General features: G+C 47.3%; 1 pseudogene; it reads left to right on the top strand.

Annotated features, from left to right (window-relative positions):
- The window catches only part of LOC101525553 (anamorsin-like), a 67278-nt pseudogene extending 41896 nt beyond the window's left edge, over positions 1-25382 (top strand).
- Positions 25383-27556: the final 2174 nt, after the last annotated feature.

Raw genomic sequence — 27556 nt, 5'->3', positions numbered from 1 at the left:
CTCTGTGCATCTTGGTATGGCCTTTCTTCTTCCAACAAGGGCAAGTGCAGGACTCGTGGGTCCTTCTCCCTTACAAAACATGTATAGGCACTGAGAGATGCCAGGAAAGAGGTTTTGGATCCTGCAGCCCTCCATAGGCAGGGGCCTGCAGCCATATTCACTTTACTCATGGCACCTGCAGGTGCACCTGGAACCTCCCCTGTGCCTGGATGCGGGGACACCTTCTAACCAAAGCCTCTTGCCCCCAGGGGAAACCCAAGCTCACCCACTCTGGTTACCAGCCCCTTCACACCAGCCTCACTCCACTGAACCCAGGACATGCTTCCAGTGTCTAACTCCTCACCTTTGGGTGATAGCAAGGGAAGGGGCCTTTGGGAGGTGAGTAGGTCAGGAAGAGAGCCCCCAAGGAATGGGCTTGGAGCCCTAAGAGCTGCCCTGTCAACCTCCCCCTCCCCCCTGCCCAGCATCCCGGGATACTGCGGGAGGTTGTCGTCTGTGATCCAGAAAGTGGATTCTGAGCAGACACCTTTATCTGTATTGATCTTGGCCTTTGCAGATTCCAGAACTTGAGAGAGAAAACTTCTGGCTTGTGTTACTGCAGCTCAGCCAAAAACAGAAAGTCCCTCTGGGTTCTGCTTTCTCCCTTTCCTTTTCCACTTCCAGTAGCCAGGATTTGGCTGTCTTCCTAAATGGACTACTTTTTCTTCCCCTTTTAAAGATTTATTTGTTTGAAATGCAGAGTTAGAGAGAGACAGAGAGGGAGAGAGAGAGAGCTCTTCTGTCTGCTGATTCACTTCCCAGATGGCCACAACAGCCAGGACTGGGCCAGGTGGAAACCAGGAGCCAGGAGCTTCATCTGGATCTCCCACATGGGTGGCAGGGGTCCAGGCACTTGGTTCATCTTCCACTGTTTTGCAGAGAGCTGGACTGAAAGTAGAGCAGCTGGGACTTGAGCTGGTGTCCACATGGGAAGTCCGCCTCCCAGGCAGTGGCTTTATCCACTACACCACAATGCTGGCCCCACATGGACCGTTTTTTGTTTTGTTTTGTTTTTGTTTTTGTTTTTGTTTTCCTTCTCGTTCTTTGCTGGTGTCCTTGGCTGGTCCCTCTGCTTTGGGTACTGTGCCCCCTTCATCCTTTGCTTGGCCATTTCCCATCATCTTTGGGATTTGGGACCAGAATTTAGGTTAAAACACATACTCTCACATGTGCACACACTCACTCACTGTCTCACATGCACACACGCAGGCACACAGGAAGTCTTCTGCACAGCTCTGTATTGGATGTGAGGGACCTGTGTGACCCTGGCCACTCATTCTGTCCCAGCCCCCTTCTCTCCCATCCACTACCTGTCTCCCAGGGCTACACTGCGGTGGGGCCCAGGCCGCATTTTATTGGTTGTGATCCACCGTGGTTAATTCTCTTAATCTAGACCTGCTTGCCCATAAAGCTCAGACCTCAGGTATTGGATTTCGCTGATCAAAGGGCAGCATGTGGGGGCTGCCCCGGAGGGCTTGACAAGGCTCGTAAACAAGGCTTGGGACATATACGCCTCCTCCCAGAGATGGTCTGATCAATGGCGCAGCGATCCCATGTGAAATATGGCTGCTGCTTAAACGGAGCTTCTGGGATTTACAGCCCAGTATTAATCTACCCCGCTTAATGCATTGACCTTCGCCCTCCCGCAATTCAGGGGACGGCACTGGTGGGACCAGAAGCTAATTCCATGGATTAAAGCCGACGGCAGCCCCTGGTATTTGGAAGTGTCAGGGACAGCCCCAGTGCGAGCAGGTCATTTCTGGCTCCCCCCCCCCCCAGTCACAGCAGCCCCTTTCACAGGGAAGTGCCCCTTTCACAGGGAAGTGGCCAGCTTACCTGTTGAGTTCAGCCCTAAATAGATCTCAGTGCCCTTGGTCCTGAATGTCCATGGGACTGGATGGGGGCGGCGGTGGTGGTGATGATGGTCCCAGCAGTGCCTCAGACACATCCTTTATGTTCAAGTGCTTCTTGTAAAGCAGTGCAGAGTTCGCATGGCACCTGAGCAGCCCTCCCACAGATGATAACTTCCCCACATCGCTGATAATATGTAGCATGATGTAGGTGCTCTGTCCACAGTTGTCATACCAAGAGGCTTCAAGCAGTCTGTGGCAGCTGATAGCATGCCGCATTGGGTCAAGTTGTCATTCGGGATGCTGACATCCCATGTTGGAGCCTTTGCTACTCCATCTGCATCTAGATCACTACTAATGCACCTGGGAAGGCAGCAAAAGATGCCCCAATTCAAAAGAAGTTCCACTTCCACATGGGAGACCTCGATAGAGTTGTCAGCATCTGCCTTTGGCCTGGCCTGCCTGTTGCAGCTATTTGGGGAAGGAGCCAGTGGATGAAAGCTCGCTCACGCTCGCTCTCTCCTCTCTCTCCTCTCTCCATCTCTGACTTCCAAACAAACAAACTTATCTTTTGAACAAGCTTGTGGATAATTGAATCAAAGGGAAGTTTATTTTGGTGTAAACAATTTTGGAATGCCGGGTTTTCAGACAGTTCCTGGAAAATGCATGTTCCGAAAGCACTAGGCATGTACTTAAAGAGATTTTGTGGGTTCGGTGTTTGGCAGAGTGGCAAAAAGGCCACTCAAGCTGTGTGCTGTATTGGAGAACATGGCTGTTACCTGCCTCCTGCTTGTGCAGACCCCGAGAGGCAGCAGCAGCAGCAGCAGTGGCTCAAGTGGCTGGGCCTCTGCTTCCCATAGGGGACACCTGGGTTGGATTTCCAGATCCCAGCTGTGGCCCAGCCCAGCGCCAGTATTATGGGCATTCAGGGAGTGAATAAGAAATTGGGAGTTTTTTTTAAACTGTCTTTTTCTGTCTCTGTCCCTTGCCTCCTGGAAAACAAATTGAAAAAGGAGCTTTAATGCCTGCTCTGTATAAAAATGAATTCATTTTCTAGTTCCATTTCACATAAACTTAAAAAATGATTTATTTTTACTGGAAAGGCAGAGTTACAGAGACAGAAGGAGAAGCAGAGAAAGATATTCCATCCACTGGTTCACTCCACCAGTAGCCATGATGGCTGGAGCGGCTGGAACTGGACTGGTCTGAAGCCAGGAGCCAGGAGCTTCTTCTGGGTCTCCTAAATGGGTACAGGGACTCAAGCGCTTGGGCCATTCTCTGCTGCTTTCCCAGGCCATTACCAGGGAGCTGGATTGGAAGTGAAGCAGGTGAGATGGGAACCGGTGCCCATGTGGGATGCCAGCATCACAGGTAAAGGCTCAACCTACCACACCACCTCATTATCCCATAAACGTTTTGAAATCCCCTTGTTACTAATGACAAGAAGAAGATTCCTGTACTTGTTCAGTCCACCCGCAATCTCTTTGAATATTTTCAACCTGTGACTTGCCAAACCCAGGATACATCATGCTATCTCTAGCACTTGGCACATCTGTTCCTCCTTCCTGCACTGTTCATCCCTGGCACATTGTCGGATCTTGCCTCGGTTGTCACCTCCACAGGCAACCTTCCTGATCTCCGCTGGGCCCCAAAGCTGGTTAGTGCTGTTTGTTTTGCTCCTGAGCTGCCTCTGCAATCGCCAATGTGATTGTTCTGGTCTTTCTCATCCACCAACCTGGGAGCTGCCTTGGACCTGTGAGCTGGACTGCCACCCGAGGCTACAAGAAAGCCAGCCTCATGGCAGATTTTTAGATGATAGATACTCATTTCATGAATGAATGAAGGCAAGCCCAGCCACAGCCGAGGTGACACTGAGGATTTTCTCAGAATCAAGTAGTTGCATTTAGCACGTTATGTCTTTTGAACGTGGATGTCTCTCTGTATCTGTTTCCTCCGTGAGAAGAAAGGACCAACTCATGCTTGGTGTACGTTTCTGTGCGTGTTCTTTCAGTCAGCACCTCTGTGTTGAACTTAGGGATTCAAGTGAAGTCTGGGGATTCAAGCCTGTTCTGCCTGGACCATCAGCTCTTGTTGTAACCACCAGCTGTTTCTTCTGTTTTAACCTCTGGAGATCTTATCTCTAAAAGGGAGGATTGGATAAAAGGGATTCTGGGAAGATTCTGGCAAGGCTAATGCTTAATGACTTTCTGAGTCCCCAAAGATGCCATGGATTATGTTGACTACCAATAGGTTACCCTCTTCCTGAGTACAGAAGAAACCAGGATAGGGCCGGGAAGAGAGAGATCTTGTCTTCCATGGTGTAGGGGAGCCTTTGGTTTGGGGAGAGGACCTGTGTCATTCTCCATGGGGTAGCTGGGATAGTGGTGGTAGTGGAGGCAGGACTGGCTGGGTCAGGCAAAGGGCGCCCAGCTTGGACCTGCCCCTTGGCAGGTAAGGGCTGTGTGTGTCCAATAAGACACAGTCTTTAGTGACCACCCCTGCATGATCCCTGATTGGCTGCTGACATTAACTGTGCATCCATACTGCTTTCCATAAGGCTCCAGAGCTTGAGGTCCTGTGAGATACACCAGTTTTGGAGAATGCAAAGGCCTGAGGACTCTTACTGTGCCAATTTTTGGTGGTGCTGGTATTTATTACCTATGGAAACTGATAGGAGATGTTTCCTGAAAGTCTACTGTGTTGAACGATGGAAGAATCTTCTGGGCAAGGCTGTGAAGTACCAGTGTTTCCTGGGAGGGTAGAGTTGATTCTGGTACGGGCCCTCTGGGGCTGAGAGCCTGGACCTAACCCCAGGAAACTGTGGGAAACACAAGTGGTGTGGACCAAATATTTGTGTCCCCTCCAACTTTGTATGTCGAAGCCCTGACCCCCAGCTCACGGTATTTGGAGGTGAGGCCTCCGAGAGATAATGAGGGTCAGGTGAGGTCATGAGAGTGGCATTTTCAGGATGGGGATAGTGCCCCGATGAGAGAAGGAGACCACACAGCTTCCTGGGAGGACACAGCAGGAACACGGCTGCCTCCATGCTGGGGAAATGGCTGGAACCTTGCTCTTGGACTTTCCAGCTTCCAGAACTCTGAAATGAGATAGAAATCCCTTTCTTTTAAAAAAGCATTTATTTATTAATTTTTGAAACAGTTAGAAAGGGAGAGGCCCACACAGAGAGATACTCCATCTGCTGGTTTACTCCCGAGGTGGCTGCCGTGAACAGCACCAGGCCAGGCTGAAGGCAAGAACTAAGAGCTTCATGCACGTCTCCCATGTAGGTGGAAGGGCCTGGCTTAGCTATCTTCCATTGTTTCCTCCAGACCATTGACAGGGAGATGGATTGAAAGCAGAGCAGCTGGAACTTGAGTTGGTGCCCATATGGGATGCTGATGTCACAGTGTGCCTTACCCAGTATACCACAACATCGGCCCCAGAAATGTCTCTTATTTCAGCCACACGGTCTATGGCATTTTGCTACAGCAACCCAAGCTGATCAAGGCAACCACAAACCTCTATTAAGAAATGGCCAAGCCACTGGGATCTCCTCTAGCAGAGATGAATGGATTGGTAGACTATGGGAAGTATGAATCCCTCAGTGAAGAAAAGTGAGCCGTTGAGCCATGGAAAGTTGTACAGAAAATTCATATGCAGATTGCAGAACCAAAGGAGCCAAGATGAAAAGGAAATAAGCTCAGTGACTGTAATTGGCAGACATTCCAGAAAAGCCAAATGATGAAGCCAGTAAAAGGATCAGTGGTTGCTAGAAGGGTGTGGGGGCAAGTGGGACAGGGATGAGCAGGCAAATTCCAGGACATTTCTGGGTGGTGAAACTAATATTTAATAACGTCATGGCAGACACCTGTTGTCCATTTGTCAGATTTGTAGAACTCCACACCACAAGAGGTGGTGCTTGATCTAGCAGTTAAGCTGGTGCCTCATTCCAGCTCAGGGCTGAGTTCCTGGTCCCAGCTTCCTGCTAACGCATACCCTGGAAGACCGCCCCCCTGTATTAGCTCAAGTGATTGGGTTCCTATCAGCGATAGAGGAGCTGTTGAGTGAGTTCCCAGCTCCCCGTTTTTCCCTGACCCAGCATCAGCAATTGTTGACATTTGGGCAATAAACTAGCACGTAGATACTCTCTCTCTCAAATCTTTCTCCATCTTAAACTTTTTTAAAATTTGAGGAAGTGGGTCCTAATGTATAATCTTAGCACCATTGATTCTTCCGTTAAAACGAATACACCACAACAATGCAAGGTGTTAATAATGGGAAAGATGTGTCAGGCAGTATGTCAGGGGAGTGGGGGGTTATGGAAACTCGGTGTACTTTTTACATAATTTCTCTATAAGCTTAAAACTACTCTAAAAAAATCTATCACAAAATGAAAGAAAAGGCAAGAATACATCTTTTAAAAATGTTGCCAGCCACAAGTAGGGTGGTTCTGTGACCAAATATAGCATAACAGCAAAATAGCAACCACAACAACATTCTCCCACCCAGGAGTCTGCTTAATAGCTACTCATTGCATGCGCTGGCTACTTGGTGTACACATGTTTTTGATTCTGCATTATGATGGGTAAAATAATTTTTGCACATATATGTTTTTCCAGGCATATATATCTATTTAACTTTGTCCACATATGAGCTTGCTTATTTCAAGCAAGAGCTTGGGTTCAGGTGGTTTAGTCGGAAGACACACCAGGTAGCAGGAGAAGGGGGAATTTGGAAGAAGGAGCTGGGATAGAAGTAACATACTACAACGATGTTTGAGTGGATCGGCACTGTGGACACGGGGCTTGATCTGGGCCAGTGGACAGGGTCCTCATCTGCTGGGGCTTCCATCTGCTGCATTTGGAAAAAGAAAACTGTGGAGACAGTAAAAAGGCCAGTGTTAGCCTAGGCTTAGCAGAAAGAGGAGGATAATTAGGCTTACAATGCCGTGAAACTACTCCACAGGAAACTCCAGTGGTGAGTGTGTGTACAAACCCTGAGAAGCACAAACTCCAAGAGTGAACTCTAACGCCACCTGTGGGCATTGGGTGATAATGGTGTGACAACATAGGGTCCTTGGCTGTGAAGGATGAGCTTGATGGGAGAAGCTTACTCTGGGGTACATAAGAATTCTCTGTATCGTCCTCTCAATTTTGTGAACCCAAAACGTCTCTGAAAAGAAATGTCTATTAAAAAAATCAATTGATCCCACATTAAAAATACCAGGTCTCTGATAACACAATTGGGAAAACAGCAGAAGATGGCCCAAGTCCTTGGGACCTTGCCACCCGAGTGTATGGGAGGCATGGATTGAGTTCCAGGCTCCTGGCTTCAGCTAAGGTTGTGGTCTTTTTGTAAATAAAGATCTCTTTCTCTTGCCCTCCCCCTTTCACTTCCCCTCTCCCTGTGCCTAACCATAAAGACCATAGTAACTGTGTGTTGCCTTAAACCCTTGTATTTGTAATGCTTCATTGTACAATAGAAAATGACTTGAACCACCCAGGGAGATTCTCCAGACGCAGGGACCCCCAAGCCTAACTTGTGGCCCATTCATCTGTATCTCCAGGGATGACCCAAGCTTTCCTCTGTGTGATGCTGACATGCAGCTGGCTGGGTTTGAGGCGCCCCCCCCCAAAGGATTTGCTCCTAGAAAGCAGTCTCCAGTGATGACATATTTATGGGCCACTCCTTCACCCCAACTTGAAGCCCTCTGAGCTTCTGGGCATGCACTCCAGGACGAGATCCTACTGTCTCCACCCTCTCCTCCAGGGTGGGATATGTCATCTTGTGTTGGTTCCAGAGCCCTTCTGTCTGGAAGGCCGTTGAGACTTGTACATCCTTGGGAAAGGCCCCTTAATGCAGACGACTTGGCCCACAGGGATATTGAAATTGGAGCTTTCCTATCGTGTTCACACATCATCAAGAGACCTGGGAGTGACCAGAAGAGGACGCGGCAACAGTGAATGCCCTTGCCCTGGGGGTGGAGGCAGATGAGCCAGGATGTCGCATGGCTTTCCTAGGATGGCTCTCTGAATCAGGCTGCTCTGCAGGACAAGGGCAAGAGGGCTAGACTGATGACCTCACCAGGGCAGAATGTCAGCAGCAGAGCGCTGGGCGCCCGTGTGCCCTGGCTGCCGGCTTTACAGCTCAGCCTGCCATCCCTCAATTACCCCGGGTCATGTTTTCCACAGAAAAGTAGTTAAGGGCCGTGTTGGAGACACAGGATTTATGGCTGATGGGACTCAGCCTCTTGGGCCTGGCTGTCCTCTGACCCTGCCTGGAAGGAGAACATTTATAAGATTTCCAAGAAGTGGAGCAAAGAGGATTTCAGGACGTGTATTCCAAGAAGCCAGGAGGCCTGGAACACCAGCAGTTGTGGCTGCTAGGTTAAGGGATGTAAGAGCATGGGATCAGGCGGTCTAGAGCGAAACACTTGACTCTGATACTCAGGCAAGTGGCTTCACAAGCTCAGGTGTTCTCATCTGTGAGGAGGGGGTGATGAAAATGTATCCTGCAGAGTTGGTTGGGTGGCTCAGTGGGATGGTTCAGCGTGTGAACACTAGCACAGCGTCTGGAAAAAGAAGGTGGCAGAGCTCCCCAGTTTTACTTCCGGTGCTGAGGGAGCTGAGCCGTGCAGAAAACATCCTAGCAGAAGTCTGCCCACCTGCTGGTTTATAGCCCCAGGGAATGGATTGCTTCCATTTGCCATTTCTCTCAATGAGCCAGTGATCATTAAGGAGTTCATGTGTGGAGGTAGATCCAAGCTTGCTGGCGGAAGGTCTTCCCATAGTTGCCCTGTGCCTTGCTCTGGGACCACAGGTGGTACTGAGAACAGCACCTTCTGAATCTTGTTGGCCATTGCCCAACAAGATGTGATGAGAAATGCTAACACGAGGAATACTCACAGTGGTTGCATTTGTGAGGGCCAACTTTACCCAGCTGGCCCTGAACCTCTGATGCGGGAGAAAGCACTTTGTGAGGATTATTATTCTTTCTTTTTAATGATTATCAACTCAGAGTTAGTGAATGGATTCTCCATTAACCCCCTTTCTTGGAACAAGGGAATTGAGACTCAGGCAGGGAGAGGCAACCTTGGCTCTGATAACCGAGGCATGTGTGTGTCGAGGAAGAAGACATGCACCTGTACATCATCTTCTACCAAAATGATGTTCCTGGTAGCCAGCTGTTTCAGCCCCTGCTGTGTGAGCCAGGGCAGAGCTTGTGACAGCTCCTTCCGAAGCTGCCCACTCTGAGTGAGTCCTGCAAGGATGTGGGGACACAGAGAGGTGCCATGGCGGGTGTCAGTGAGAGACAGGTGGCCCAAGTGGCAGTGGGAGAGGACAGAGAGAAGCAGGCTTTAGAGGGCACCAGAGTGTGGTTGGCCTCCTGGTTTAGACTGTGCGAACCCTGTGCTTCAGAACAAGCTGATAGTGTTGGCCTTGCCTTGGATTCCTTCAGGAAAATGGTTACAGTAATAATTATCTCAGAATAATTATTCCACATCCACAAGACCGACTCACTAGGGGATGTGCTGCTCAAATGCCAATGTCGGTCTGGCTCCTGCTCAAGTCATGCTTGCAGCGCCCTTTCCTGTCTCATTCTAGCCAGCTTTCCCCAAACTGAAGGAAGCAAAGCCAAACCTCAAAGCCCTAGCTAGCTTGAAACCCTTTGCAGATTGCCTAGGCTGCTGAGCAGACAGAGCCTCCACTGGACCCAACTGCTTAGCTATGCAGTGGAGCTCACATCTCTCACGAGCCTGTTGTGAGTGCTCCCTGCAGTTGCCGAGTGGAACACCTGGGTGCTCACCAAGCATTAGCTCTGTTCTTCTGAGGCCTGGAAGACTCCATGCATTCCACTGAGTCCTTCCTAGACTTCCTAGACAGTCCTTTTTAGACTTGGGCTCAGGAAAGGGAAACCCCTAAGGTTGCTTCTTGTACTCGTAGAAAGCACAAAAGGAAATGAGAGGGTCAGAAACAGGATGAGATTGATGCCAGCCTGGCTGATGTGGCTAGACCAATGAGCTGGGAAGATGCTGACCATGGAGAGCATTTCTTTTTGGTAAGGAATTGTTACACGTGCTGTTTGCCTCTCAGATTCTCATGCCCACTTATGCTGATGCTTTCCCTCCTGGAAAAGAGGGGTCAAGCTTGTCTTATACTCTTTTCTAAGTTAGTATGATGCTGTGGTTGAAAATTAGCCTTAGGAATTGGACTTAAGCTAAAACTCCAGTTTGCTTAGTAAGTACTGTGCAATCCCAGACAAATGACTTAACTCTTCTGAGCCTCAATTATTGCATTTAGGAGAAAGAGCAGAATTTGCATTATGCTTTCATTTTCTACATGCCTTCAACAGCTGAGATTGGGCCAGGCTGAAATCAGGAACCAGGAACTCCACCCATGTCTACTGCTTGGGTGGCAGGAACTCATGGACTCGAGCCACCATCTGCTACCTTCCAGAGTGCGCATTTGCAGGAAGTCAGAGCTCAGAGCAGAGCCAGGACTGCAACCCAAGTACCACGAAGGAGGATGCGGGTGACACAAGCAGTGTCTTGACCACTAAGCCAAACACCACCACTGGGTCTCAAATTTTAATATGTACAAAGTGAATGCTGCCCTCAGGTTTAGTGTGGGGACCCAATGATCTGGTAGACAGTGCCCAGTTCAATGCCTGGTGGTTAGCCAACCCCAAAATGTTCGCCATGACTGTTTTTATGATGTCTCTGCTGTATGTACATCTTGGCGAAGGCGTCCTCACCTCGTTTCTCCTCAGGTGGTGATTCATGCTCTTTCTTCCACCCAAATAGGGCAGCTGGCCCGAGTTCCTGGTACTCAGTGTCCCTGAGCTCTGATCCTGTCACAAGCTTGTCTGCCTGTCCCATCTCCTGGCGTGCATAGCATTGAGCTTCTTTCTCTGCTTGTTTGTTCTTTCCTGTTTGCTCAGAGTTGATGTCATTGGTTTAATGCAGGTTCCTGACATCAGGGTCGGCGTTTTTGTGACTTGCTTTGTGTTTGTACCATGCGGATGCTTAGTCGTATTCAGTGGTGATGGTGAATTACAAATGACAACTGAGTCAGGAAGGCACTTCCACTGACCTGAATCGCCATGAGAGGGTTTAGACAATCACTCTTCCCACAAACAGATATCAGCACATGCTGAGTGCTGGGTGGGAAGGATATAAGGATGACTAGATTGGGTCTCTATTTTGTTTATTTATCACACAATTGAAAATGGTTGAGGTCAACGACAATGGCTTGAAGTCCAGAATATAGCACAGTGACTATATCATTCCAATTTTAGTACGTGTGCTGCTGGAGTGAGCACATGACACAGTTCTGGAACACAGTGTGTATCAAGCATATGCTTGCTGCTTTTTGAAACTGTGTATTTGAAAACTATTTTTGGAATAGTTTCTGCCTGACACTGGGAATACAACAGTGGATGAGACAGGTGGTCATCTGGGTGAAATGTGAAGACAAGTCATTTGAATCACAATGATGAGGTCAGAAACAGGGCAGTAGTGTGAGCCCAGAGAAGATTGGTTAGTTCTGTGTGAAGGAAAAGGTCTTTGAGTTGGGTCTTGAAGGAGAGCGAAAGTTTTTCCACAGAGGGGAGGGAAGGACACTGCTATGTTGGTGTCTCCGGCTCCCTCCCTCCTGGGGTGCCTTGGTGTGGCCCTGTCCTTGAGATCAAAGTCACTGCTGCCCTGTGGGAAGCTCCTGCTGCAAACCCTTCCCCTAGATCCTGGGAGGCCCACTGCTGCAATCCTCCTCTCAGCCCCAGGCTGCAGCAGCTCTGCTGAGGTGGGCACTGCTGGTTGCTTCTTCACAACAGTTCCTTCCTCTCTCCCCAAAATTTGAAAATAGTCTTTTAACTAATCCCGCATGGAGAGTTGAACGATTGCTTCAAAAAGATGCCTATCTCTTGGAACTCAGTTGGTTTGAAAAAGAGGCCTTTAAAAATATTCTTGAGTTGAGGATTTAGAATATCTAGATGGACCTGTGGTCCTATTCCAAGACACATGTAAGGGTGGTTTTTCAGCCTAGCAGTTAAAATGCTGCCTGCGATGCCTAAATTCGATATTGGAGGGCCTGGGTTTGAGTCCCAGCTAGGCTTCTGAAATCTGCACTCTGGGAGGCAGCAGGGATGGCTGATTGAGTTCCCTATTCTTAACTTTGGTCTGACTTAGCCCTGGCCTGTTACAAGTATTTAAGGAGCGAACCAATGGATGTGAGATGAATAATTCAGAGTCTCTGGTTTCTAATAGATGAAATAAATAAAAAATGTTCAGAGGAGAAAAGGACAAGGAGAAGAGGGAGGAAGCCATGTGGAGGGAGGAGCAGAGACTGGAGGCAGGCAGCCGCAACAAGTCAAGGGATGCCTGGAGTCACCAGAAACTGGGAGAGGCCAGTTTCTTCCTAACAGCCTCTGGGAAGAGTGTGACCTTGTCAGGCCTGGCATGGTAACCTAGTGGGTAAATCCTTGCCTTGCATGCGCCAGCATCCCACATGGGTACCAGTTTGTGTCTTAGCTGCTCTGCTTCCCATCCAGCTCCCTGCCCGTGGCCTGGGAAAGCAGTAGAGGATAGCCCAAAGCCTTGGGACCCTACATCCATGTGGGAGACCCAGAGAATGCTTCTAGCTCCTGGCTTCGGATCTGATCAGCTCTGGCCATTGTGGCCCCTTGGGGAGTGAATCAATGGACAGAAGATCTTTCTGTCTCTCCTTCTTTTTGTATATCTGCCTTTCCAATACAAATAAATAAATCTTGGAAAAAAAGTGTGACCTTTTTGTATATCTGCCTTTCCAATTTACACAGATTAGTGAGCACAAGAATAAGGGTTGTCCTTCTGATCAATTTCAAGATAGCTTACTATGCAGCATTTTGGAGGGGGCAGCTAACAAATACAGGTGCCTAATGTCCCTTGCACAGTGGCGCTCACAGTTGGCTTGGTTCAGTCTCCTTGTGAAACAGTCAGCTGTCCCATTACAGCTCTGCAGGAATGGGCCAGGAGCCTCATGCAGACTTCACTCCATGATTTCTTTTGCTGATCACTTCTATCCTCCAAGCTGGATGGGGCTGTAGGACAAAGAATTAGAACAGCTGCAAGTGCTTCTCCCCATCGCCTTTCACCCCACTTTTCTGCTGCCTCTTTAGACCAAGTGATTTAGGACATCTTGGAGCATTTGAAACGCTTGAAATTTATCTAGGGGAAGGAACCAGGGATGTGGACATGTGGAAGAGGTTACTTATCCTAATCAGACGTCCCACTCTGATGATGTCACTGCAGTGGAGGAAGACGGAAGCTGGGCCAATCAGCATGGGACATTTCCTCTAGGAAGCAGTGTGCCTTGATGTATTGAGTGTTTGACTGCGTTCGGCATGAACACAACTTAGCTTTTCCTTTTATGAAAGCAATCAGCATTTATAAAATTCTGCCCCTTCTACCTTTCTCCTAACTTATGAGCCCTTTAGCGGTAACCTTCTAGTGACCCGCAGCTTATAGAGACTCAAGTCATTTAAAACTCAATCCGAGGTGAAACACATTTCAGTCATGGTAAAATTAATTCCCCCAATTCTTCATGGGTCTGCAACCTCATTGGGGGAATCTGGGGCGTAACTGAGTAGGTAGGGGGGTAGTGGTGGTGGTAGCTGGGGAAAAAGAGAAGGAGAGTTTTGTGACTATGAAAGTGGCCTCAAACAGGAAAGATATTTATAAAGCTGTGTTTGGGCACTGTTCAGTTAGGAAGGAATTTGTTATAATGGCAAATATATAAATCTCTGGATGGTATCATAAATCATAGCTCCATGCCCAGCCAATCAGCAGCCGTGCAGACCTGGCTCACTGGGGCACTCAGTCCGTTACTCGAAACATCCTGCGTGGCTCCTTGGAAGTGGAATCGGAAAATCTGGCTACATTCAGGGGTGTGTGGAATGTCTTGAATTACTTCTCAAACATTTTAGATTTGATAAAACCCAAGACACGGCTTTCCCAGCCCTGTTTCCCTTCCCCTCCACCCCTAGTAATTATTAAACCCATGTGTACATCAAGAGGAGCCTAATCCATGTGTTTCTGATTCGTTTACACTTAACTCATCAAAATATTGTTTTTAAAGGGCTGTTTGTTGTCCAAAAAGCCTTTTCGCCTAAGCTTGAAAGCTTAACTTCGCAGAAGCAGGAAGCTGCCTCTTGCCAAGAGTAAATGGGTGAGAAGTCCAAGGGGCGCGGGTTCTGAAGTTTGTGAAGCGAATGTTCAAACAGGCCCAGAGCAGAGCCAGATCTGCCTTCCTATCTCCCAGGGACCCCAAGGGGGCCGCGGGCGGAAGTTCCGAGTAGCATCGCCTCTTCCCAAACCGCATGAAATTGCATCCAGCCAGAAGTGGAGCCAAACCAACCAGAGCTCAGAGTAGAGGGGCTGGAGGGAGGCTGAGGGCGATGATGGTCCCAGGACACGGGGTGGGGAGAAGTGTCCCCAGAAGTGAGCAGACGCACAAACAGCGTCTATGCTGCCACCTTCTTCCTCGGGAGGTGGTTTTTTGACGCACACTAGCTGCCGATACCCCTATTTTCTGTGTGTATCAATTCACTTGACACTTTGATGAAGGAGGTGCTGTTGCCATACGTATCTTACACAGAGGGAGATGGAGAGGGAGATGGAGAGGAAGAGGAAGAGGAAGAGGAAGAGGAAGAGGAAGAGGAAGAGGAAGAGGAAGAAAGAGAGAGAGAGAGAGAGAGAGAGAGAGAGAGAGAGAATCCGTGTAAACAGGTTCGCTGCCTGATACCTTCAGCAGCTGAGGCTGGGTTGGGGCCTGAGCCAAGAACTTAATCCAGGTGTCCCACATGATTATTAGGAACCCAATTACTTGAGCCATTGCTACTGCCTCTCAGTCTTTGCCTAAAAGGAAGCTGCGATTGGAAGCTGGAGCCAGGAACCAAATGAGGCACTTAAAAGTGGATCAGTGGCATCTGAGATGCCCACTCCCTTGAGTGACATTGAAAGATGGTGCTAGGGATTGAATTGTGTTCACCACCATAGTGGTGACCTAACCCCAGGAAGGTCATTACAACAGGAAGTAATAAAAATAAGGTCGTACTGCAATAGAGTGTACTCCTAGTCCCATAAGATTATAAAGGAAAACATGAGGGGAGGATGGCACATGAACATGAAGGTCAAAATTGGGGTGATATGTCTTCAAGCAAGAGAATATACCTGTGAGTTACCAGAAACCGGGGGATGGGCAAGGAACCCATCCTCGTCCAGCACCTTCCCAAGGAACTTGGCCCTGAAAACATCTTAGACCTTCCAACCTGTTGAATGGTGTTTTAGCCACTTGTTTGTGGTACAGTCATTGCTCAGTACTGTGGTTTGTGGGCCCCACCGCCAAGGCCCATGTGTTAAAGAATTGCTCCCCTAAGTTTCGTGTCAGTTGGACTAAGAGGGTGAAATGTAATCCAGCGATGATGTTCAGATGTGGAGCCTTTGGGAAGCTGTGGAGCAGTGCTTAAGACTGAATGACTGTGGCTCTACAGGGAGAAATATAACACACAGTTGTGCTCCCTAGCTCTTGGCTGTGGGATGTTCTGTGTTGCCTCAGGATTCTGCCAACTCCTGAACCAGCTGGATACCATAATCCTGGACATGGGCTAGAATAAGACAGTATCCTTCCTTCCTAAGTAGCTTGTCTTTCATAAGGAGAGCTAACTAACACCCTCGATATTTGGGGGAGATTGGTTCTAAGACACCATCGTGGATGCCAAAAGCCAGGCGTGTCCAAGTCCCTATGTAAAAATGATACAGTATTTGTACAGAACCTGTATCCACTCATGCTTACTTAAAATCTTTGCTGGACTACTTAGAATCCCATGATACAATGTAGATGCTATATAAACAATTCTCACAATACCCTGTTTAGGGAATCTTGACAAGAAAGTTGGTCTATACGTGCTTAGTGCTGACTCATTTTTAAAATGATTTTTCATCTGTAGTTGGTTGAATCCACCAACCCAGGGATACAAAGACCCAGCTGTTTCTGTACCAGTAGTCTAGGACTAATACAGATGGGTCTGTGGCTACCAGGTGATGAAGAGAGTGGAGATCAGGAAGGAGAGTAGAGCAGGAGAACCCAGGAAGAAGAAAGAGCATTTGCAAAAGGTTTAAGAAAGGAAAGAGGTCGACGTACCTGGGCAACCAGGACTGAAGTACTGGGAGAGATCGTGGGCATAAGAGGAAGCCTGTGGATGCTGGGCTCTCTGCTATAGGATGTGGTGTTTGTACCAAGGGCTAGAAACCTAGTACATGAGTGTTAGGGGCACTGCCCTGCTGCTGAGTGGGAAGTGAAGCTTAGTGGTGGAAGGCAGGAATGATTGCAAAACAGCAGGGAACTACTGTGACCATGCCAGGAGTCTCCGCTTGATGAGTCTTCTTAAAAGGCAATTTTTCTGGAGTTGGCATTTGGCCTAGTAGTTAAGAGGCTGGTTAAGGTGCCCATGAACCACATCAGAGTGCCTTGGGTTTTGATTTTGGCTTCAGATCCTGACTCCAACCCTCTGCTAATGTAGCCTCTGGGAGGTAGTGGTGATGTCTCAAGTAATTGGGATCCTGCCATCCACATGTGATACCTGGATTGAGTTTCTGTCTCCTGGCCTCATTCCCACAGTCCAGCCCTGACCGTTGCAGGCACTTGGAGCATGAACCAGCAGATGACAGCCATTTGTCTCTCAAAGAAGTAAATCCAATATACTTTTAAAAAGGCTGTTTCGCCAAGCCATGTCTCCATGTAGAGTTGTTCACTGCTGATTCTGAAATGACACAATCCAGTGTGAAAGTCACCAGTCACATGTGTCTCTTTTAAATGAAAATGAAATAAAGTCACTCAATTGCTCCATCTGATGGACATGTGCCTGTGTGACCCACAGGCCTACCACACACAGGAAGTTGTACTGGACAGACAGTGCTGTTGGAATGAAGAAAAGCTTAGTCATCCCTACCATGCTTTAGATCAGTAAAATGTTGGTAAAAAGCATCTCCCACATTTGGATTTCATTGAGAGAATGAAAAGGCAAATTCACACAGCTAGAGAATATATTTATAATATCTCTATCTATATGATTGACAAGGGGATCTAAGAAAAATACGTAAAGAATCCCACAAGTCAATAAAGAAATGAGAGGACATTGGAGCAGTACGAAAAGGATTTGAACAAAGAAATTATATCCACTAGAAGATACCACCCATACTCACAAACATGGTTGAAATGAGAAAGGTGGCTAGTACCCTTCTAGTCTTACCCCCCCTAGTGGCCAGGACTGAGAAGACCAGCAGCAACTGTCGTTGCAGGTGTGGAACAATGAAAATCCTCAAGGCTGTTGGTGAGAGGATAGCTGTCACCACCTCTTTAGAAAGCAACACTAGAGGTGGGTGTGACCATCTCATTTATTGTCCAAACCAGTTCATTTATGGAAAGTAAAGGAGTGGGGTAGGGACATTATTCACAGGGTTAAAGGCATTAATTGGGCCTGTGCTGGGACATTGTGGTTAGTTTAACCAACATTGATATTCATAGTTGAGATCCAGCAATTCTACACCCAGGTGTATATATATATATATATGTGTGTGTGTGTGTGTATGTGTGTGTGTGTATGCAACTAAATGATCCAGATAGCAAAATACATGCATAAGGACTTTCCAACAACATCATTTCTAATGGTTCCAAACTGGTATCTAGAATGGACAATGGAATATTGGGAATGACTTTGAATGATTAAGTTCATGCTGGATACAATGCAGATGAATGTCAAAAACATATTGGAAAAAAAATCCAGGACAAAAGAATATGAAACTTGTGACTCCATGCAGAAACTGAAAACAAAACTAATCAAAAAAAATTTTTTTTTAATTTGAAAAGGAATTAGAGACAGAGATCTTCCGTCTGCTGATTCACAGATGGCTGCAATACCCAGGGCAGCGTGAGGCCAAAGCCAGAAATCAGGAGCTTCATCCAGGTCTCCCATGAGGGGGTGCAGGGGCCCAAGTACTTGGGCTAGCCTCTTCAGTGTTCCCAGGCACGTTAGCAGGGAGCTGGCTTGGAAGTGGAATAGCTGAGACCTGAACCAGTACCCGTACGGGATGTGGCATTTTGTAGTTTTTTTTAATATATAGCTTTAACACAATAGTTTAGCACAATCTGCTATAACACAATGCCAGCCCTGGAAACAAGACTATTGTGTTAGAAAACAGGAGGGTGTTTCCTCTGGGAGGGAGAGAGCTGTTGGTGCCTGGGAAGGGATCCTGGCGAGCTGTCTGGGGCGGGGTCAGGATTTTACTTCTTACCTCACTTGTGATGGCACAGGTGTTCATTTCACGACAGTGCAGTTGTTCAGTGACACTTGGCGCTGTATTCTGCATGTGAGCTGCCTTTCACAACCAAAAACAAACCCAACCAGTATCTGTCGTAGAGTTGTTAGCTTTTTCACTTTACATAATAAGTTATCTTCCTCTATAACCATCATTTCATAAAAGAAACATCAAAGTGGAAGCAACGTCATTTCCAAATGAAGAACAGCTCTATAAATCAAACAAATTTCTCATTTTGAAAAGCTTACTAGACTGGTGATGTTCCTTTGATCAGTCCACAGAGAGCTAGTGAAAGCGTCATGGCAGTCTGGCACGCGAAACCCCCTCGTTTACGGGGCCTGGTCACTGGTTCCCCATAATTTACAGATTTCCCAAGTCTCCTCTTTGGAAATAAAGATGTCTTAGAAAATACGTTAGGGAAGTGCTGAGATCAAACGAGAGCCCACGGGTTTCCCCGCTGCAGGCCTTTGCAGAGCCTTCACTGTGTTTTCTAACCTTGCTGGCTAACAGAGTCGTGTTTCTGGGGACAAGTGGTCAAGGGCATACACTTTGGGGACTCTGAATTGATGGCATTATGTCTGTTCATTTGTTTCATCTGTGACAGTGACAGAGTGAACAGATTGTTGGTGAGATCTTACGTGGCTCCCAAAGCCTAAAATGTTTAACACCTGTAGCGTCCTAGAAGTTGGCTGACCTTTGGCCTAAAGAACTGTTTCAACTTTTTCATTCGGGTTTTAAAATTCTCTGAATCTGATCCAGCCCGATGTTCTGTTTCAGTGTTGTCATTCTGTTTCCTATATGTGAAAAATCAGCTTTACCCCCAAAACAGCGAAACTCTTCCACTCTTGGCCTTTCCTTAGCCGTCCTCACTGGCGACACCGATGGATCCATTTTTCTGCCCTGTACACTTCACTTCTCAGGACTATGTACTCTGTCATGCCTTCCTTGCCTCCATGTTTCCATGTGGTTAGGGGTTTTGGGTCATCCATGCCATTTGAATTTCATTCGTGTTGATTATTGCCTGTGGACCCTGCTACCTGGGACTAGATGTATTGTGATAGAAAACCTAATATTTTTCTTGCATAAACAAACTGGATATTTATTTCCCCCTCTCTTAAAATTAAATAAAAAAATCAGCAATCAGGAGTGAACTTGCTGCTCCGCCGTGCATAACCTGTACCTGTGAAGTTATCTGATGGCCCAATGTGGCTGCTTTGGCTCAAGCCATTGTGCCTGCCCTCCAGCCAGCTCAAAAAGCAAAGTAGCTTTTAGGCTTGCACTACTTTGATGGAACTCAGAACTCAGTGATCCACTCTAGCTGTAGGCAAGTTGAGAGATGTAGCTCCCCCGTTCCTACACAGCCAGCGTCATGTCTCTCACGAGCACGGGAGCTACAGAGGGGTGGACAGGCCATGTGTCTGTGCATTATAATCTCATATGGCTGTGTCCACCTCAGTTCTGAGGCCTGCGTATTGTCTAAAGTATTAGATGTTTGATTTCCACCTGTTAAGCGTCATTTCTCCTTCTCCTGTTGGCATTATCCCAGTATCACTTTGGGAGAGCAACCCTTCCCCTGAAGTGCCAATCAAGGGGGAACCTGAGAGCCAGGCAGTCCGGACTCTCCATGGAACACAATGTGAGGGCTGCAAGTGGCTGGAGCTGACTCATCCAAAGCATAACGCCCCGAAGGACGTTACCATTAGTCCCTGCTCCCTGGCCACGGTGCTTCCTGCCTTCTCAGAATGCATACTTCCTGGTGTGTGAGATACCCAGTAATCTTAAGGAATGTCCCGCTTTGCTTATGTAATCCAGAGCTGGCATCTGCTGGAGCTGAGAAAATCCTAATGAATACCCTTTGAATAGTTGGGGCCCAGACATGAATGGGTGGAATTATTCAATGTGGATCATAAAGCCCTCCCCTTGTTAGTTTCAGAGAATGGTCCTGTTTGAACTGGATTAAGACAAGGGTGATTTATACAACATGAGACAGCACTCAAACAGGAGGGGACCTCTGAGCTCATGGAGCTTCAGATGTCACAACCCTGAGTTCCCTAGTCAGAGAGTCTATGCTCATCAGCTTCACAAAGAAGGGATAGAGAAGGTTGAAAAAAAAATCGCTGTCTACTCCATGGAGGCTCTTGCCAAGTGTCTCCTGTGATGGGCTATCTGTCTTCGGCTGCTTGTCAGTCTGTGTCTCCATAAAGGTTCTCCTCTGCTAACGACGGGATGCCTATTTCTGGATCATCAAAGTCGTCTAAAAAAGGGAGACTGTTAAGCAAAACTGTTGAAAAATTCAAAACTCAGGGAGTAGACTACTACCTTTATTCTCCAAAGATGAAAAACTTTTGGGAGACCTCACCATGATTTCTCCCGACTCATCCTGTCACGGACACCATTTCATCTGTAGGATCTTGAGAAATCCAGCTCAGTGTCAACTCACAGACATGCTGTGTCCAGAAAGACTTTGCAAGTTGTTTGATAGGAATGAAGCGGTATTCCACCCTAGAAGCATCGTTACATTTTAGCAGAGTGGTGTGCATAGAAGTGTTCCATTTTTTGGTCACTCTCCTCAGTGACAAAATATCCCTGATTATATAAATATATGTTTACATGTATAAAGTAGAGTATAAATGTATGATGTATAGGCTATATGTAAAATACATATTAAATATACATGTATACGCTACCTATGTGACGAAAATAGAGTTGCAGCTGTTTATATCTTTTAATAACAGGATAATGGGCAATTTCTCTTTCTACCTCTTACTCACAGGAAAAGAATTTTCCCTTCTGTGAGCTTGATTAATTGTATAATTAACCCGCAAATAATTCCGTGCCTGTGAAAATGGAAAATGTATTTTCAGGGGTATTGCCTGGTAATATAATCACAGTGACTGTAGGAAATTAACATTTCCCAATACAAGCAATGCTGATTCCTGAAGCTTTAGAGTGGTCTGTTGGTTTTCTCTGTGCTGGATGATACGGGAATGCAGGGGCTGGGTTTGGCTGGTTGCTGTATTTCTGGTGTCCAGCAAATGCTGACGAGGGGGACAGTGTCATACAGTGTAGCAGAGAGAGCTTTAGATGGCACAGCCAACATCTTAGACTTCTTTTTTTTTTTTTAAAGATTTATTTATTTTATTACAAAGTCAGATATACAGAGAGGAGAAGAGACAGGAAGATCTTCCGTCCGATGATTCACTCCCCAAGTGAGCCACAACGGGCCAGTGTGCGCCGATCTGAAGCCGGGAATCAGGAACCTCTTCCGGGTCTCCTTGCGGGTGCAGTGTCCCAGTGCATTGGGCCGTCCTCGACTGCTTTCCCAGGCCACAAGCAGAGAGCTGGATGGGAAGTGGAGCTGCCGGGATTAGAACCGGCGCCCATATGGGATCCCGGGGCTTTCAAGGTGAGGACTTGAGCCGCTAGGCCATGCCGCTGGGCCCACATCTTAGACTTCTAACTAGAGCTCAGATTGTCATAGTTGTGTGACCTCAGACAAGTTATTTCCTACTGTATTTTTGGTTTTCCCATCTGTGTAGTGGGAAGGTCAGACTAAATAACTGTGGATCAGGGAGTAATAGACTCTGGCCTGTAGGCTAAACCTGGCCTCCTGTTTGCTTGGGTCAATAAAGTTTTCTTGATGCTGTCCATGCTCATTCATTTACCTTTCATCTTCATTCCACAGTTCAGGGCTGAGCCAGTCATTACAATAGAGACCTTAAGATGTGCACAAACTAAACTTGTTAATATCTGGCCCTTTATAGAAAAGGCTTACTGATTTCCCGAGACAGGATGACTCTCAGGTGAATATATATGCCGTAGGGTTTGATCTTCCAGGCTTGCAACTTTGAAGATGGGGAGGAGGCAGAAAGGGGGCAGTCTGAGCTTCCGTGAGCTGCCCGAGTGCGTTGTTTGGCGCCTCATCCTCCCTCTGAGCTGGTGGAGAGTGGGCGGAAAGGGCAGAGCTGAGAGGAGGCATTTGAGGGGTGGAGTGGATCAATCCACTTTGAAGATGCTCTAAAGTTAGAAAATTGCCCGTGTCATTGATTGCTCCGTCAGCACCTCTAAAGCATCTGTAAAATAGATACTCAGGCCCTTCCTGTCCTGTCTCTTATGGTAGCTATGGATGTTTCTGAGTCATCTTCTTCATCAATTCTGGGAAACATTTTTTCCTTCCTGTGCAGAATCATCCTAATGGTTTTTCCCGAAGGTGTCCGGGAGCTGGAACCCACTCTGCATGTGTGTGCTTCTCGCTTGGTATCATTCTCTTGCTGGGCTCTGATGCAGCATGCCCTTCCCCATGCCTTGGAAGTCCCCTCCCAGAGGCTGACACATCTCCCGTGACTGGGCACTGTAGTCCCTTAGGGCTCTTTGGACAAGGCGGCCTTAGTTTCCTGGACAGCTAAGTCTGATCAAATCCCAGATCTCCATAAGAGGTAACGAGAATGAGAACCACCCATGGGCTGAAGCATCATCTGGGAAGATGGAGCATTTGGTCCTGGAGGCCTGGAGAAGAAGCTGTGTGCAGCTCAAGCTGCTCACCGCCCGTCTTACTGGAACACTATAGAAGCTCATTGCAAAAGCATTCTCTCCTGTTCACCATTCAAACACACAAATCATGACTCAGTGCGGGCTGCTTGGTCTCAGTTTTCCTTGGGGGGAAATCTGTCCCCAGTTGACTCTGACTTTTGGGATGAGTTGAACAACAACAACAAAAGTGAAGACCGAAGATTTCTGAATTCCTCCTTTCCAGGCCCACTGGACTGACCGATCAATCCGTTTTGGACCTAAGTGTTCCTCCTGAATCTTGTCTCCTTCCAAGTAAATATCCCCAGTGAGTGTGTTTGGGCTTCTGGTAGACCTCTACTATCTTGAGGGGGAAGGTGACTCTACCCTTCCAACCCAGTGATAATTCTTTTCTGGCTGAAGGGGCTTTCACAGGACTTCATTTCCAACTCAAGGCATCTGCACCTGTACCTCCCATCTGAAATGTTCTTTCTCCAGTTCCTTCTATTGACCAGGAGTAGCCCAGGGAGGGAAGGATGTGGCAAGGCTTGTTTACTGGCGGGTCTCTGGGAGCTGTCAGTGTATTGGGTACATGGTTAGTGCTCAGTAAATATCTGCCAGAGGAATAGATGGCCTAGAAAAACAAATAAGCAAAAAACCCAAAAAAATAAAAAAACAAAACCCAAAGCAAGGACTGCTAAGCAGCAGAGGTAATAGCTCAGTCATCTCCGTCTGAGCCTGTTGGTCATCCATCTCTAGCAGGATTCGTGGAGAGATGCAGAACCAAGGGTCAGTGATTCCTCTGCTGAGTGAATGGAAGCTGTTCCATCAGGTCCTTGGTGTCCTGGCTCATGCGTCACCTTGACAGCTGCCCGGTCAGTGTGTGTGAGGATAACGGTAACAAAATTTTCCAGACTGGGTGTCTTCAAGGAAGAAACTCTCTGGAGGCTGGAAGTTCAAGATCAAGACTCCAGCAGACCTGATGTGTGGTGAGGCCTCTGCCTTTCACTAGAAGGTGACTCCTGGTGTGTGTGTGTGTGTGTGTGTGTGTGTGTGTGTGTGTGTGATGGGAGAGAGACAGACTAACTTGGACCTTCTCTTATGACATTAGCCATCTCCTTAATGACCTTCTCTGCAAATACAGACGCATTAAAGGGTTGTGGCTTCAGCATGAATTTAGGGTGGTACTGTTAGTCCTGAACTCTTGGTTCTAAGAAAGTCTGGCTTACCAGGCTGCCTCAAAGTACATGGGCTTATGATAGGAATATAAACTGAATCTAAGAGAGCTTTACTGAAGGAAGGGGCTCGGGGTCCTCAGGGGTAACCTCTGGTTTATCCTCAGGGCCACTGCCCAGGTGTCAGGGCCCTCCATTGCGCCCATCAAGCATCTTTGTCCTTGAGTCTTGCCTCTGCCACTTGCTGATTTCTGTGCGCCTGAACTCCTGGTTTCTTAATTGCTGTTTTAGCTCTAAGATGTTGGGGGTAGAGGTTTGCACAAGTTTTGCCACAGTTCCAGAACTTTAAAGATGGCCCATCAGATGAGGGGATTTTAATTCATGAGAAATGTAATTAAAACAAATTTATTTGGAGAGCAAGTAATTTTTGAAATCCATGCATATCAGGAAATATTCAAAAACTTTATTAAGACTGTGAATGGTGTTCAGATTTTTTTGCATTGAAGAATCTTAATTTCATTTTTTCTGTATAACTTTAAATAATGTATCTGAGTGAGCAGCAGGATGCAGAGCCGGTGGCAGCAGAGAAGCCAGGAGTGAGCCATCGGCACTGCAGCATTGGCAGACTTTGGGATCTCGGCTGGCCAGTTTGTGGCCGTGGTGTGGATTAGTCATCTCCGGTGGAGACTCTGAAAGAGTTGGTGGGCAAGCTTCATGTGTTAACTGGCAGCGAGGGGCAGGTGTCCGTGGCGAACATCAGCCAGCTGTAGTAGTCTGCCCACAAAGAATCCAGCTTTGATGTGATTCTGTCGGGGGTGGCCCTTGGCATCAGGATGCTGCACACTGCTGAGATTTTGGCCAAGATGGCCCGGATCCTCCAGCCTGGGGGATGCCTGTTCCTGAGGGAGCTGAAGTTGATAATGGCAAACTGAAGGCAGCATCTAAACTGTGTTCAGCCCTGACTCTCTCCGATCTTATGGAAGTGAAAGAGCTACAGCATGAGTCCCTGAGCCCTGAGGAAATCCATCTGTGTGGGAACACCTGGGTTACGAGAGTGACAGCCTGCTTTCCGTTCAGATCACGGGCAAAAAGCCAAACTTTGAACTGGGTTCTTCCAGTCTGCTGAAGTTCTCCATTGCCAAGAAGTCCCCTGCAGCGAAGCCTGCTGTGGACTCTGCTGTGGCCAAGCTCTGAACGCTCTCGGCCAACACGAGGACGAGGGCACGGATCTCATTGACTTGGATGAGCTGCTGGATGCAGAAGATCTGAAGAAGCTGGACCCTCATGTGGGGAAGGGAAGAAGGCCTGCAGGAGCTACACCTGTGGCCTTGTGGCAGAACTGGAGAAGGAGAAGGCAGCAGAACAGAAGAGCGCCCAGTCAAGTTGGCCTGCGGGAACTGCTACCTGGGTGATGCCTTCTGCTGTGCCAGCTGCCCCTGCCTCGGAATGCCAGCCTTCTGAGACAGAAACAGACAGACAGACACACACACACACAGAGATGCAGGAAGAGGGGAAGAGAGCGATAGCAAGCAAACAAGAGAGAGAGACGGAGAGAAAGGGGCATTGACTTCCCATCCACTGGTTTACTTCCCAGATACCTTTAATAACAGTGCCAGGTCAAAGTCAGGGGTTGGGGACTTTATCTGGTTTTCCCCATGGGTAGTAGGAACCCAACTGCTTGACCTATCACTTGCAGTGTCTCAGGGTGCATATTCATAGGAAGCTAGAATCAGGACCTTGAGCAAGGAATCAAGTGAGGCACTGCAGTGTGGGTTGTCATGCCAAATAAACAGAGCAGAATGAATGAATGAACAAATGAGTAAGAGAACACAGAATCCACACAGCGCTGCCTAGCAGGGGGTTGTACTTCTGAGCTGTCAGTGTACTGCAGAATAATCAAACATGCCCACTGCTTTTAAAAATAGTTTTTTATTTAAATATAAATATCGGACAAGCGAAAATCCAAAGTATAAAGCTTGATAAAATTTCACAAACTGAACGCATCCCAATCAACCAACAGAATCATGTTCCCTTCTGGTTGTTATTAACACTGTGTTGACTTCTGACATCTGTAAGATTTTAAACCATCAGGGCCAATAATAATATGCAGTGGAATGTTAAAATATCATGACTCCTTGCTTGCGCAGCACACTTTTGCAAATACTGGATCCCAAACCGTGACATTTCACCAAAACACATGAGTTGGCTGTGTCCCAAGCAACTTGTTAAAAAGATCCAGTCCCCTCTGCTAGCACCAGTATCCCATGCTCTGCTCAGTCTTCTTGGCCATTACCAGACAGCCTATGTGACACATAGGGGATTCCAGAGCCCTTCTGGAAGGGCACATGCTCAGCCCTACTTGCAAATTTCTCCACATCCAGGTCTATGCAAGAATTAGGGCAGATGAAGACTGCATTTAGCTGATTTAATTCAACATCTTCCCTGTCCTGGTTGCTTTTGTTTTTATTTTTGTAAAATCACTCAACCCTGCCAAGTTTTCATAGAGATAGTGAAGCGTTTTCAAATCAAATTCTCCAGAACTTAAGAAAGGGTCCAGAATCAAGGAAGCCTTGTCCGGGAGGCGATGTCAAAGGCCTCATGACTGGTTGGTGTCCAGGGAGGGTCAGGAATGCATGGGGAAGTGTGCCTTTTAGAATCCACCTTCTTTCTCAAGCAGGGCTTGGGTTCCTCCCTCATAGTCTAGCCAGAAGTCCTGGGGTTAATCTTCCTAAATGACAGTTAGCAGGTGGGACATCTTGAAACCCCTGTGGCAAGACCCCCTGGGCCTATAAATCTGCAGCAGGACGAACACTCTGAATTCTTAATCAAGCCTGTTTCCTTTATTAATCTCCAGGAACGGCAGTGATTTATAAGCAAGACTTCCATTCAGTCTAGAAAATGAAATTCACTTCACAAACCCATAAGTGTGGTCCAAATCAATTGGCCATGATACTTTCCTATTTCATGCTCTGTGTCACACTAGTCTTTTAACTTGATTGTTCTGTTACCAAGTATTCACTTAAAAGCCTTTGCTAGGTTTTTGTGCCTCACAAAAATAGTATTAGCCCCTGCACAATGATCATTACTGGTACTGAGATGGGGCTTTTAGATGAGTGCAGTTGAGAAGGGATAGGGCATGAGCTGAGAAAACAAGGGGGTGGAAATGAGACTTGAATCATCAGGTGTTGAGATTCTGAGATGATGCAGGACCAAGCGGTTACGAGGGCTTGTTTAAATGCAGTTCTCTGGCTCCCACCCACACCCTGCCAAGTCCATGCCTCTGGGAATGGGGAAATGATGTCTAAAGCTTCAATCATACAGGTTGCGTGTCCCTCCCTCTGTAAGATGAGCTTGTTCTTCAACAGTTGTCCATTGAGTACCGGGCATTCTGATAGGCACCTGGTATACCTCAATGAACAAATACAAAGAATCTCTGGTCTTGTGGTTCAGGTGATCATTTCATGGATTGTTGAGAAAATAATGATGGTGATCCCTAACCATTGGTGAAGATGCACTAACATGTCTCATTTCATTCTTAGCATCACTATAAGAAGTGGTGTATGCTGTCTTCCTCTTAGATATCGGGAACAATGGGATGAAAAAAGTTGAGTTACTTAAGGTCCCTGATCTTCTTT

The sequence above is a fragment of the Ochotona princeps genome, chromosome 29, assembly GCF_030435755.1.
Source record: "Ochotona princeps isolate mOchPri1 chromosome 29, mOchPri1.hap1, whole genome shotgun sequence".
NCBI classification, from domain to species: Eukaryota; Metazoa; Chordata; class Mammalia; order Lagomorpha; family Ochotonidae; genus Ochotona; species Ochotona princeps.
This window is presented reverse-complemented; position numbering and strand designations above follow the sequence as displayed.